At 40.7% G+C, this 15,176-nt stretch overlaps 1 non-coding gene across 1 annotated transcript; it reads right to left on the reverse strand.

The window, feature by feature from the left end:
- Positions 1-7,261: 7,261 nt before the first annotated feature.
- Positions 7,262-7,368, reverse strand: LOC145055864 (small nucleolar RNA R71). The gene has a single exon (XR_013685413.1). It is a non-coding gene; the product is annotated as a small nucleolar RNA R71 (small nucleolar RNA).
- Positions 7,369-15,176: the final 7,808 nt, after the last annotated feature.

Consider the following 15,176-nt stretch of genomic DNA (forward strand, 5'->3'; position numbering starts at 1 on the left):
GTGTGAACCTGCACTTCCACGTTGACATCCCGGAGTCGACTAGCTTGAACTCCAGACTGATAGGACTGATTGGCTAACTTACCCACCATTACCAGGAGTGCTCGATCAGCTGAACCGCCGCCGCGGACATCATAGAAGTCCCGGCACATGCCGTAGGGAGGGCGTAGGTTTTGCTGTTGGCTCCAATGGTGGAGGTGACTTCCCCAGAGGGGAGTCGGTCCTTGAAAGTTCCTTACGAAGACGGGAGGTTGAATGGGTGGTGGATCGATAACTTCCGGCTCTGAGTCGGTACCGGAGTCATCACCCACTTCTATGGGTTCCTCGTCCTCTTCGGGATCATCTTCGATCCATCCTCCGTTGCCTTGGTTGGGAAAGTAGGGGTCGCCAGGGTGGTGAAATCCATCCATTTGACTGTACGAGAAATAGGGTTATAAGAATGGAATAAAGTTGAAACATGCAAAACATGTAAGTTAAACTAGTTTAGATCGCAAATACTCCTATAGTATTTTAATTTTTGTGTTTGATTCTTGTAATGGTTTGGTAAGGTTTGACTTGTTGCCTACTACGATCATTCCTCGATATACGTTGGTCCAATCTTGGGCAAATATAGTTGATCACGCTATATTTGTCCAAAATCTGATTACATATGTCGAGTCTCAATCGTAGTGTCAACTTGTCTACATACTTGTATAGTTGTATAACATGAAAATAATTTGTGGTATGCATGTAATTGTACTTAAATGAACTATCGATTTAAGTTGAACGCAAAGCTGCTTAAGCGTAAAAAGAAAATTTGTTTTGTCAGAGAGTATTAGTCCCTTAAGCATTTATAGTTTGTATATCTTATGTGGTTCGATATACTTAGTTCACTATAAACATTGCTCTGATACCAATCTGTCGCACCCCCAAACCTGAACGGCGGAAACGTTCGGGGGCGGATGACTTCATGTGGTAACGTAACAAATGAATACATAGTGAAGAAAGCAATACAACCATCATATATATAATTGAAAGTTTACATTTGTCAAAAGTTACATGTTCAAAACTCAATTACAATATGATGTCAAAAATACGAGATTAAACTGGCGCCGCAGCATCTCTTCATCAAAAGCGTAATGAATACCTGAAATTACTGATTTCCTGGGACATACAAGTAATTTTGAAAGAGTAGATCAGCATTTAAGCTGGTGAATTTCATAAGTATTTAAGTGACAATGTTTGAATGAAATGAAATGTTTTATCTTTGTTTGTTTGTGTTTAGAAAATCCTATATTTTCTACTAGTATAAAAGTAGCCTTCACTCAAGACCAATGTTTGTTTCTAAAATGTATGTAGGTGTAAAATAACCAATGAGTTTGAAAACCTTGTAAATCAATGCATTTTTAATACCCCTTGTGAGTTTTATAACCATACTATTGACTCGGAATGCCTATACACAACGTTCTTCAGGCGTTGGAATGTTATGACGTTTGTCACCCCAAACGGTGGACTGCAGCTAACAGTCAGGGCGCGGGTTGTCAAGCCCGTATAGATCTATATACAAACACCACGCTCCCCCTCCAAGGGATTCTGGTATATAATACAGGACTTGAAATGTGTACTCGAACGTACATGAAGTTAGTGTCTCACAAAACCGTGGTATAAAAATGGATCTACTTGTTAAAATGTTACGTTTTTTCTTGTATACGAAAGTAAACTTCTCGAAATTTATGTTTCTAGTACATAAGGGTTAGAAATTTGTTCGTAAAACTATACCTATTATAGTTTTCTAAAAGTGTGTCTTGTTTGTTTAGAAATACCTAGAAAAGAAATCACTTGTTTATGAAAGCATAGATTTTTGGTGTGGAGTCTAAGATAGACAAGAATAATCTAAGAAAAGTTTAGTTTATACATACATTACAACAATGTATATTTCAAAAGATAGAATGCTATTTTAACATATTTTATATATATGAAAGTTCCTTATAAAGTTTGTAAATCGCATGTGATTTGGATATATAAAAGCATATAAAAGAGTTTCTTTATGTAACACACGATAATACTCGTGTGTTTTACTTGTAATCCCCCCCTTGAAAGCATATAAAAGAATTTAAAGAATATTTAAAAGGTAGATTAAGGGGTATGAACTCACTTGAAAGTTTGAAGATAGCGAGATGGAAAACCGGGCAGAGTTTCGTCTCGGGAAACGGATTTTCCTCGGGATTCTCGGAAATCTCGGGAGAAAAATCGACCCTCGGGACTTGAGCAAAAAGACTAGAGCTTCGGGTTTGAACGGGCATGGAAAACGAGGCAAGGTTGTGAGAGAGAGGAGAGAAATGAGCCCTTTTCTCGGAAGCCCTCGCATCCTATTTATAGGAAGGCTGGACTGCCTCGGTATGCGGGGCGTACGCTCGTACGCAGCGCGTACGCGTACGTCATGCATGACCGAAGCCTCGACTGCCTCGGCTTCGGATGGGACGGGTTGCTGGGTACGCGGGTCGGATGGGACGGCGGGTCGGACGGGACGGCGGGTCGGACGGGTCGGATACTTCGGACGGGTCGGATAGGGCGACGTGGACGATCAGAGGCCAAGTCTCTCGGGTACGCTGGGCGTACAGGGGTACGCAGCGCGTACCCGGATGAGGTCCGAATTTTGAATTAAATAAATATATAATTTATTTAATAAACTTCAAAAATTCATATCTTCTTCATACGAACTCCGTTTTCGATGGTCTTTATATCCACGCGTAGGTGAGACTACGCTCTACAACTTTCGTTTAGACTCCATCGGCAAATTCCGAAATTATTTTTTTTTATTATTTAATATAAACTCATCGTGTTTAAGGAATTTCTTTGAAAATTCATAACTTCTTTATCTGATGTCGGTTTTTGCCAGACTTTTTACCGCTGGAATACCATTGTCGAGACCTTCGATTCTCGTTTAGGTCATTCCGGCCAAAATTCGCTCGATCTCCGATTCGAGTTTTTAGCTGTCTGTTGCTAAGCCGAACTTGGAGAAATCATAACTTCGCTATATGAAGTCGGATTTGGGCGTTCTTTTCACGTACGATCATGGTTCAAAGACATTTAAACATAGAAGAAAATTAAATAGAACTATTTGTACATTTTATTATGAAAGTAAATTATTTTTTTACTCAAAAGTGGTTACAATACTTGACCCTTTTTGGTCATTACAAAGAGTTGAAATATCGGGTTGTCACACATATCCGCATTGCCCTCATACACCTCTATCAAAGCTTCCCAAAGAGCTTTAGCTGAGTCATACTCTCTGAAGCCTTGTGCAATGTCAGGAGATAGAGCCATAGTCAGGGTAAACCCTTCTGTAGATAATAGATGTGGAATGCATGTAGTTGTCCCCATAATAGAGTCAAGTTCATGGTGAATTGTAGGTCCTTGTGATTCCATTTTTTTGGATTTTTCTAGAGGGAACAACTCAACAAGAAAAATACTAAAAAAGGAAGAAAAAATTGTCAACCAAGATAAGTGCAGCCGCACACGCCAACCGCACACCTGGCCGCACACTCAACCGCACACGTTCAAGAGCTTAACCGCACACCTTCAAGAGCTTAATCCCACACCTTCAAGAGCTTAACCGCACACCTTCAAAATCTAACCGCACACCCAAAAATTCAAGATTTTTGAGCATATTTTGATTTCAAACTAGTGAAAACGATGATCAGTAGCGATTCCTCAACCAATAAAATGTGAATAAACCTCAAAAACGATGACTATCTTCAACCACACACCCTATGAACCTTCGAATTGACACTGAATGTAGCTCTGATGCCAATTGTAATTCCCAATCTCTTAGATCCAAATCAGTGATCAATTGTATTGCAACTTCAAACAGAGTGTAGAAGGAGTAGAAGAAGAATTAAGCCAAGCATGCACACATCTATATCACTTAAATGTTAGGTACACCTTGGGAAACACACTGTTACGTCACTCTTGGACTGACACAGACACAGGCTATATATATCACACACAGTAGCACACAAGTGTACAGCTGCACACACGTGTATGGCAGTACACACGGTGTACGGCCGTACACACGTGTGCGGCCGCACACATCCACTAACATGCTATTACCACCAAAGAAAACTCTAACACCCTACCAAGATCCACTAACATACGTGTGCTTGCTGATGAAAAACTTGAATCTCACGAACTCTTGCTTCAACTAGCTTGTTTTCCCAAGTGATTACTTCACCAAAATCCTTCCTCCAAGCTTAGCTCTCCAAAGAACACACACACACACACACACACTTGAATTAGGGTTAAAGAGAGACAAGAGGTTGTAAAGGGGAGGCTGGGGGAGGCCAATGATCCTTTAAATAGGCTGAAATGCCCCGAAATTTAGGGTTTCATCTGCCAGCTCCTAGTCGTCGAGTCCCTTCTTGGACTCGTGGAGTAGGTCACTAAAACGTGTGGACCAACCCGTTGCTACACGGCGAGTAGGGCGACCAACTTATCGAGTAGACCCAAAGACCAAAAAGATTCCCATAAATCAATACCTGAGAATCAGGGCGTTACAACTCTCCCCCACTTGAATTAGACTTCGCCCTTGAAGTCTGGTGCGATGAACAATGTTGGGTAGTGCTCCTGCATCTCTGCCTCCGGATCCCACATCCACTCAGATCCCTTCCAATGCTCCCACTATACCTTCACCAAAGGTATCTCCTTATTCCGCAAAACTTTCGTCTTCCTTTCGAGTATGGCCACAAGCCTCTCCACTTAATTTAGGCGCTCATCAACCTGAATATCATCCAATGGCACCACTACCTCCTGATCTACAATGCACTTCCGCAGCTGCAAAACGTGGAAAGTGTTGTGGATCCGACTAAGCTCCTCCGGGAGCTCTAGCCTGTACGCCACCTTGTCGACCCTGGCAATAAATCTGAATGGTCCGATGTATCGGGTACCCAATTTCCCCCGCTTCCTAAAGTGAATCACACCTTTCCAGGGTGAGACCTTCAGGAGCACTGATATTGCCATATTTACACTTATTTAAAGGCAGTATTTAAGTACATTTTTATTAATAAATTGATAATATGTTTAGAATAATGATACTTATGAGTTTAAATTGTTATTTTCAGTCAATACAAAGGATTTTCGAAGAAAGGGACCAAAGGTGACAAAATGGGGAACATGGGAGGCTTGGAAGACAAGAAAATAATAAATTCACGATAAGAACTAAATTCACGACGTGGCGATGAAGCCCTCGACGTGGCACGGGTGTTCCAGAAGATAAGCATCGCGACGCGGAGGATTTCCTTGAAGAATACAGATTTCTTGAATCCCACGACATGGCGCAACCTGGCCATGACGTGGCGCGAGTTTTTAAGTATTATATAAGTTCTTATGAATATTATGAAAAGGAGGACTTTTGGCAGAAGAAAAAGAGTTCCAGAAGACGAATAAGAACGAAAGAAAGGTTCTGGAAGAGGGTTTTCAACACCAAAAGAAGTAAAGGTTTATTTTTAGAACATGTCTTTCATTAGTTTTAGCTGTGTTAGTTTAATTACTATGATGAGCAGCTGAATCTAGCTACTCTTGTTTAGCTAGATGAAGCTTTGAACTTATGAATAGTTATATGATTATGGATTAAGCTTAGTTGGTGAAAATTTGCTTGTGTTTGATTTGTATGACCTAGCATGTTAATATTTGTTTATCTAATTGCTTAATTACATGTTCTGTGTAGCTTAGTGACCGTTAAACTACATGAACCTGTTTACCTAATAATTTAGTGAACATTAAATTGTTAGAGCTAGGATTGACCAATCTTAGTTAATAATTAGAATAAATAAAGTTTAGCTGTGCTAGAGAACGAGAATTGTGATCATAATTGCGTTTACACAACAAATCTTATATAGCGTATTTACAACTATAATTAGTTCTGTGTTTAATTATGTGTGAACATACATAGTTTGACATGAATTAGTTAAATATTGGTAAGATAGAACTAAATTACTAATATAATTAAAAACCAACTAAGTAATCCGTAATTGTTAGCTAGCCATAAGGGAGAAGTGGATTCAATCTAAACAAGAGTGTGTGTTTTTACTTATTGAATTGGATTTAAGTTCATCTGATCTTGTAAAATCAGATAAAACCCTTTATTAAATTTGTTAATAAATTAGGTTAATTTAATAGTAAGTAAATTAATTAGAACACCGTTCCCTGTGATCGACACCCGACTTACCCAAGCTATACTGTAATCTGACTAGGTACACTGCCTATAAGTGCAGAGATAGTTAAGTTTGTTAGTTTATAAATATTAAAATTAGTGGGTACTTTTGTGCACATCAAGTTTTTGGTGCCGTTGCTGGGGAACGGCTTAGTTTTTAGTTTATTTATTTGCATTAAATTAATCGATCCTTCTTGTGGAGTCACAGCCACAAAAAGTTAATTTTTCAGCAAAATAAATTTTTTTTGTTAATCACAGAGTCCACGACGTGGCCACATACTTGCCACGACGTGGACAGGCAAAATTTAAAAAAAAAAAAAAAAAAAAAAAAAAAAAAAAAAAAGAAAAAAACTTTTAGTTGGTAGTTAGTTTTTCTTATTTTAGTTCAGTTTTACGTTTTAGTTTAGCAAGTTGCAGGAGTTCATGACCAGAAGCTCAAACACACACTTGGTGCCACCACTGGAAGACCCCGAATCTGCATTTCACAAGAAAAAGACGCCCTTTCAAGAATTGAAGTCAGCCTTTTCTAGGAAGTCGGGAAAGAAGACAGGAGAGTCCAGTTCATCAGCGAAGCACAAGAGCAATCTTGAGCATTTGGATCACACACCCGTGCAAACCGAGTCCGAAAGCGATACCGAGCCAGAACTTGAAGAACACACAAGTGAACCCGAGAACGAGCCAAGGAACGAGATGGCAGCGATTGAAGAAATGTCCATGGGAGCATACAAAAAGCGGATCCGAGATGATATGGGTCCTGGGTTAGTCCAACCCGCAATTCCTGCCACTGCCACATTCGAGCTGAAGGGACACATATTGACAGCACTGAAGGACATCCCATTTTTCGGGAAGGATCATGAGGATGCTTTTAAGCATCTAGACGAAGTCAACGACATTGCGGATTACTTCAATGTCCCAAATGTCACCAGAAATACAGTCTTGCTTAGGATGCTTCCCATCACTTTCAAAGGAGCTGCTAAGGAGTGGTTAAAAGCACTCCCACCAGGTACAATCACCACTTGGGCTCAAATGCGTGAGCAATTCCTGGACCAGTTCTGCCCGCCATCCAAGATAGCCAAACTCAAGAAGGCGATAGCCAACTTTGAGCAACAACCGGGGGAGTCACTATACGAAGCATGGGAGCGGTACAAGGGCTTACTCAGAAATTGCCCTCAACATGACCTAAATGTGCAGCAAGAGATGTCAATCTTTTATGATGGGGTCAATGTAATGACAAGACAACTCCTTGATTCTCAAGGACCGTTGACAAAGAAAAATCCAAGGGAGGTCAAGGAGCTCATCGAAGAATTCGCGAAACACTCCCGCGAATACCATAACCCGAGGCAAGACGGAAGTAAAGGCGGTGGAGGGACCCAAATTGAAGAAATTGCAGCTGTCATGGCCATGCTAAATAACATGGATCGCCGGATAACACAAATGAACCAGTCGATACATGCCATAAGAGTGGGGTGCGAGCGATGCAGGGGTCCACACTTGACCAAGGACTGCAATATGGATGAGTTTGGGAACAGAAAAGCTCAAGTGTGCTACTCTAGTGGGGATAAGTTTGATGACGACTGGAGGAAACCAAAGAAGGAGTGGCTGCCATATGAAGAGTATAAAAAGCAAAAAGAAGAGAAGTATAGGCAGACAGGTCGAGGCTTTTACCAAAAGGAGCAGCCACCAATCGAGAAGAAACCCGACCTAGAGACCATTTTGATGAAGTTTATGGAGGCTTCGGAAAAGAGACATGATGCCACGGATTCCGCTATCATGGAACAACAAACATTGATGAAGAACCAGCAAGCCTCCATCCATAACCTTGAAGTACAATTTGGTCAACTAGCCACTTTAGTCCATGAAAAATTGTCCCCGAAGAATCCCGAAGTAAAAGCCCAATCTCACGTAATGGCCATCGATACTGAAGAAGATACAATATCCGAGTTCCTGGAGGCGTTGGAAGAACAACCGCAGCAGCCCAAGAAATCAAGGATCGAAAATGGAGAGAATGCTGAACCAGGCTCGCCACGACGTGGCACGCCTCTGGCCACGATGTGGCGCAAGTCTGAGCAAAAATCTTTTGAGCCTATTCCAGATTATCATCCTCCTATGCCATTTCCCACCCGTGCAGCACTTAGTCAACTGGAGAAGGAACATTTAGAGTTTGTGAAGCATGTGAAAGGGATTCCAATTAATACTCCCTTTGTTGAGTCCTTATCCAAAGCTTCCGAGAACCAGAAATTACTGCAAGACTTGATAGATACGCGAAGGCAATTAAAGAAACAGTCTACAGTGATTCTAAGTGAGCAAATTTCAAAAGTTGTGTTGGGAGAAACACCAGAAAAGATGGGGGATCCTGGACGTCTCACTCTTCCATGCGAGTTTGGGAATAAAATGAAGGTTAATGCTTTAGCCGATTCCGGGGCTAGCATTAATCTAATGCCTTTTTCATTTTATCAAAAATTGGAGATTCAGAAGATGAAGGCTACAAAGATGAAGATTCACATGGCGAACTGTTCGGTGACACAACCCCGAGGCATAGTGGAGGATATTTTGGTGAAAATCGGAAAAATTGTTTTTCCAATAGATTTTGTAGTCTTGGACATGAAGGAAGACACGGATGTTCCGATAATCCTTGGTCGGCCATTGCTTAACACTGCTGGTGCCCTGGTTGATATTCGCGAGTCCAAGCTCACTTTGAGGGTTGGAGATGAACAAGAAGTCTTCGGGATAAGAAATGACTTTCAAGAAGATAAAGAAGAGGTGTTCACGATTAATGAGGAGAATGAACTAGAAAAGTTGGAAAAGCTTATGGAAGAAGAGATAAAGGTAGTTCATCAAGCCAAGAGGACAAAACCAAGGGCATCTGTTCCGTATTTGATTGAAGTCATAGCTTACCAGAACCCACCTTCTTGGGTGAGCAAGGAGGACGAGGAAATGACAAGTGATGAAGAGGAAGTCACTTCAAAAGTAACAAGGCCGGTGGTGAAAGAAGAGGGGAACGCTATGGAGAGCAAGGAACACACAAAGGGCACAAAACGAAAGCATGAAGAAGATGGAAAAGCAAAAAAAGAAAATTCAAAGAAGGCGTATAAAAGGAGAGTTCAAGCTTATAAACGGCGGTTCAAGGAACAAAAGATCCTGGTGGTAGACTCTTCCGAAGAGTCAACGTAGAAGGCACGGAGTCCAGCTCAACACTCCAAGAAAAAGAAGCGCTTCTCGGGAGGCAACCCGAGTTTGGTTTGCAATTTTTTCTTCTTTTTTATTTTCTTTTTAATTAGGAAAGACATCAATTCATCATCTAAAAACCGGTAATAAGTAGAGAAATAGCTGTAGGGGACTTTAAATAATGATTGATTTGCAAAGAAATTAGTTAATAAGATGAATATTATTAAAATTTTGCATCTGACAGCTCCCACGACGTGGGCATAGCCAGCTACGTCGTGGGTTAAACTATAATACGCGATCTTAGGAAATTTAAGGTCCACGACGTGGGCAGAGCCCGCCACGTCGTGGCCTTTAAAAATCAGGGGGGACCAATCGCTTAAAACCCTTTGACCGAGAAACCCCTACCCCCCACTTGGAAGACTGCCGCACTCACGAGAACATCACAACCCTACTGCCAATTTCTTATTATACTTCCAAATTCCTTGCAAGATCTTGCTAATTACTCCATTTGGTATGTGTTTTACTCATTATTTTGCAATTACTTCTTCCAATTTCAAGTTTTCGTGATTAGGGTTTGAATGATTCACGAAATTGGTTGAATCTAGTGTCCGATTTTAGTTTGCATGTTATTTAAAAGTCCATAGGAACAAACCCCAAGAACTTTATTTATGGAAATCGCACGTAAACATGACCGATTCAGAATCTGGGTTCGACGTGACCCACGACGTGGCGCATCCTGGCCACGTCGTGACTTCTGGCAGACCATTTATATATGTTTTAATGTGTTATTTGTTTGCTTCTTTGCTTTGCTTTTGTTTGCAGAATGGGACCACGACGAGCTGTCCAGCAGGAAGAAGGCCCAATAGATGTGGCAAGCATACATCCTCTATACCAGTACCCTCAAAACATTCCCCGACCGTTGCTAACAACCTATGAGAATCGACTTGGATGGTTATACAATAGGGAGTTTGCAATAGCCCCAATTATTGATTGGGGATGGTTTGGTAGAGTGGGGATGGTAGTGGAGCTGGAACGTTATTGGTCAAAGACTTATGTTGTAGATCAATTTTTGTTCACTTGTCACGGGTGGAGGAATTTATTCGCCATTCAAGAACCCGTGTTCCGGGAATTGTCGGTAGAATTTTTTTCTACCGTTTGTTTTGAAGAGTGCACCCTTGATGTCACCTACAATAGGGCACTTGTGTTTCGTCTTGGGGGTGTATATCGTGAGTGTAGTCTTTGGGAGTTTGCTTGGCGTATGGGGCTCTATACGGAAGTGGAGACGCAATCTCCATTTTTTATTCCTTTCTTGCTTGGATGTGTGCGGGATTTGACTCCGGGTACTTTGGATGTGCAGTTTTGGCGGGGCATTTCTAACCATGAGTACAACACTCGTGACTCGAGTGAGTCACAAATACGGAATCCTATTTTCCGATTTTTGCACCGCCATATCACGTTTTCAATCAATCAAGCATCATGGTGATAAGGTCCCCATCCAAAATCTATTTTATTTATGGACACTTATTACCCCGAGGGTTTGTTGTGATTTGCCTTATATGTTGGCAAGGTTTATGGGGAAGAAAGCGGCCAATTCTAGGCCTGGGAGCCCGATTACTGGGGGGCATTTGGTTACTCGCCTGGCTAGGTCATATCAAATTTTGACCCATGACTTTGTGAGGAATCTCACTCGATTCCCGGACACAGACTTGACCATTCAAGTCTTGGGTGTGATGCGCGCGGTGGTGAATATCGGGAGTCGCTTTGTTATACCACCGATCGATGACGAACAGGAGGAAGTACAGCCGGGACAGCAGCCACCAGCCAGGCCGAGGCGTCAGAATGTGCGGGCTAGAGGAGAGGTCGAACGAGAGCGTGCTGCTTCGCAGTATGTTCAGGGAGTGCCCACCGACCCTTTTCAGAGTCGGGTGGGAACGTATTTGGATAATCTACGAGGTCATGCTATTTACCATACCCAGCTTACTGAGGGTATCTATTCACATTTGGGTGTGACCCGACCACCTTCTATGCCACCATAATATCCCTATTTTCCGACATGGGATGAGCTATGGCGTCCACAAGATGATGGAGCAGGGCCGAGTGGAGCACAAGATCAAGATGATGATTGATTTTATTTCTTTTGTTCTGTTTTTGAGTAGTTTTTTTTTATGTTAACTTTAGTGTGTGATGTAAAACTTTATTAAGACTATTATGTTACTTTATTTTTCTTTTGGGTTGATCTAATTTTTCAGATTCGCGTTGGAATTCTAAGGAGCATAGAAGGTTAACTTTCGAGTCGTGTTTGTCTAGTCAAAGAAGCTTAGAGTCGTGAGTCGGAATCACAATTCAAGATAAGTGTGGGGTCTATTAGGAGAGAGGTTATAGTTGGGAAATATATTTGCATAGAAGCGTCGGCAACCAGTTGGCCATTGGTCAAAGCTGCTAGAGTAAATAAAGCAAACAAGTCATTTTCTGCTGAGGTTCAGTTTCCACGACGTGGACTCCTTGTGCCACGTCGTGGCGCTCTTGCAATTTATAGTAGTTTAGCTTTTTGGTGTTTGCGGTTTCTACCCATATCACGACGTGATCCAGTTTATCATTGCCACATTTTTCCTTACAAATACACACTTTGACGAATTGACGTTTCGAGTTCGGTTCGTGGTTTATTTACGTATTCTACCAGTTTTACACCGAGTTTTGATTTTTGGAAGTCCAATTGTACATAGTCCACGCTTTTGGAGATGCTCACGCCACTATCCCAGGGGAGTCTGTTCCTTTTTCTCCCTTTTCTTTAATTTTGATTTGTTTTTTTACATACAATGAGGGCATTGTATGAAATAAGTGTGGGGTAGGGGTAGAAAAAGTAAATTGCTAGAAAATTTTGGAAAATTAAAATTAATTGAATCTAGTACTAATAATTTGAGCTATAATTGCTAGTATTATGCGGGATGATCCGATGAAAGTTCAAATGTTTAGTTGAGCTAATACATGTTATAGTGCATTTGTGGCCTCCCTTATTTTAGTGAAATCATGGAACAAAAACATAACCCCGCTTGGTTTGAGGGATGCAATATGTTTAGCAGCCTAAACCTGAAATGTATCCAGGAAAATTATTATCATCAACCAATAAAGGTTGAGGTTGAGCGCCTCTGCTTAAGCATGTAGGTTTTGAGTGAAAAAAAAGAGGTACATGTAAAAAAAAAGAGAAAGAATTACGGAAAGAAAAGTGTGAAGAATTTTGGAGCAAATAAAGTGAAGATCAAAAGATCAAAATTCTCAAGAAATTTAAAAAAAAAAGTTGAAGATACCAGAAATCAAATCAACAATGGTGGTGAATTCAAAGAAACTAAAGATCAAATGTCAAAGAAGTGAACAATTCCAAAAAGAGCTCCATAGTGGTATCGAAAAATTGTAATTCTAGTTTATGTACGCTTAGGTTGCTCAACTAAAAATACCTTGAGGTTGGGAGGTTTTCTGCGGATGGATTCGGAGGGTTGCATAAAATGAGCATTGTTCGGAAAAAGTGGGCGAGTGTTTATGAAGATTGTGAGTATTTAAAGTATGGGGGTACTTTAGGAGAATTTTAGACACAAATGCATGCGTTGAGGTTTTGGCATAATGGCTAAACTAGAGTCGGATTGTTCTGTGTAGTTTTAGTAATTAAGAATTAAGTTGAAATTTGCTTGAGGGCAAGCAACGCCTAAGTGTGGGGTATTTTGATATTGCCATATTTACACTTATTTTTAGGCAGTATTTAAGTACATTTTTATTAATAAATTGATAATATGTTTAGAATAATGATACTTATGAGTTTAAATTGTTATTTTCAGTCAATACAAAGGATTTTCGAAGAAAGGGACCAAAGGTGAGAAAATGGGGAACATGGGAGGCTTGGAAGACAAGAAAATAATAAATTCACGATAAGAACTAAATTCACGACGTGGCGATGAAGCCCACGACGTGGCACGGGTGTTCCAGAAGATAAGCATCGCGACGCGGAGGATTTCCTAGAAGAATACGGATTTCTTGAATCCCACGACGTGGCGCAACCTGGCCACGACGTGGCGCGAGTTTTTAAGTATTATATAAGTTCTTATGATTATTATGAAAAGGAGGACTTTTGGCAGAAGAAAAAGAGTTCCAGAAGACGAATAAGAACGAAAGAAAGGTTTTGGAAGAGGGTTTTCAACACCAAAAGAAGTAAAGGTTTATTTTTAGAACATGTCTTTCATTAGTTTTAGATGTGTTAGTTTAATTACTATGACGAGCAGCTGAATCTAGCTACTCTTGTTTAGCTAGATGAAGCTTTGAACTTATGAATAGTTATATGATTATGGATTAAGCTTAGTTGGTGAAAATTTGCTTGTGTTTGATTTGTATGACCTAGCATGTTAATATTTGTTTATCTAATTGCTTAATTACAGGTTCTGTGTAGCTTAGTGACCGTTAAACTGCATGAACCTGTTTACCTAATAATTTAGTGAACATTGAATTGTTAGAGCTAGGATTGACCAATCTTAGTTAATAATTAGAATAAATAAAGTTTAGCTGTGCTAGAGAACGAGAATTGTGATCATAATTGCGTTTACACAACAAATCTTATATAGCGTATTTACAACTATAATTAGTTCTGTGTTTAATTATGTGTGAACATACATGGTTTGACATGAATTAGTTAAATATTGGTAAGATAGAACTAAATTACTAATATAATTAAAAACCAACTTAGTAATCCGTAATTGTTAGCTAGCCATAAGGGAGAAGTGGATTCAATCTAAACAAGAGTGTGTGTTTTTACTTATTGAATTGGATTTAAGTTCATCTGATCTTGTAAAATCAGATAAAACCCTTTATTAAATTTGTTAATAAATTAGGTTAGTTTAATAGTAAGTAAAGTAATTAGAACACCGTTCCCTGTGATCGACACCCGACTTACCCAAGCTATACTGTAATCTGACTTGGTACACTGCCTATAAGTGCATAGATAGTTAAGTTTGTTAGGTTATAAATATTAAAATTAGTGGGTAATTTTGTGCACATCAAGCACCATATCACCCACCTGAAACTCTAAATCAGATCGGCATTTATCGGTGTAACTCTTCTGCCGACTCTAGGCGGTCTGCAGTCGCTGCCTAATCTGCTGAATCTTCTCGGTAGTCTGCAGGACTACCTCCGTCCGTCCCATCACTCAGTATCCAACCTCACCCCAACAAATAGGGGTGCAAAATATACGCCCATACAATAACTCAAAAGGCGGGGCACCAATGATGCAATGGTAGCTATTGTTGTAAGCAAACTCTGCAAGAGGTAGGTGGTAATCTCAACTCCCACCAAAATCAATGACACACGCCCTCAACATATCCTCGAGGGTCTGAATGGTCCGCTCGCTCTGACCATCTATCTCCGGATGAAACGTTGTGCTAAATTGCAAGCGTATGCTCAGTTCCTTGTGGAACTTCTGCCAGAAACGGGAGGTGAATCTAACATCTCGGTCTGATACAATGGAGACCGAAATCCCGTGGTGAGCAATGATCTCTCGGACGTATAAGTCGGCCAACCTCTCGGCCGAAGAGCTCTCCCGTATTTCTAAGAAATGAGAACTCTTAGTCAAGCGATCCAAGATGACCCATATGACATCGAATCCTTTCGCCATCCTTTTCAGCTTCGTAATGAAGTCCGTCGTGATCTGCTCCCATTTCCACATGGGAATCTCCAAAGGCTGCAGCTTACCATGCGGCCTCTGACGCTCGGCCTTGACCATCCTACAGGTCAATCACCTCTCGACATACCAAGCGATTTATCACTTCATACATGGCCACGACCCACG

The sequence above is a fragment of the Lactuca serriola genome, chromosome 5, assembly GCF_051521515.1.
Source record: "Lactuca serriola cultivar US96UC23 chromosome 5, Lser_US96UC23_V15, whole genome shotgun sequence".
Classification (NCBI taxonomy): Eukaryota; Viridiplantae; Streptophyta; class Magnoliopsida; order Asterales; family Asteraceae; genus Lactuca; species Lactuca serriola.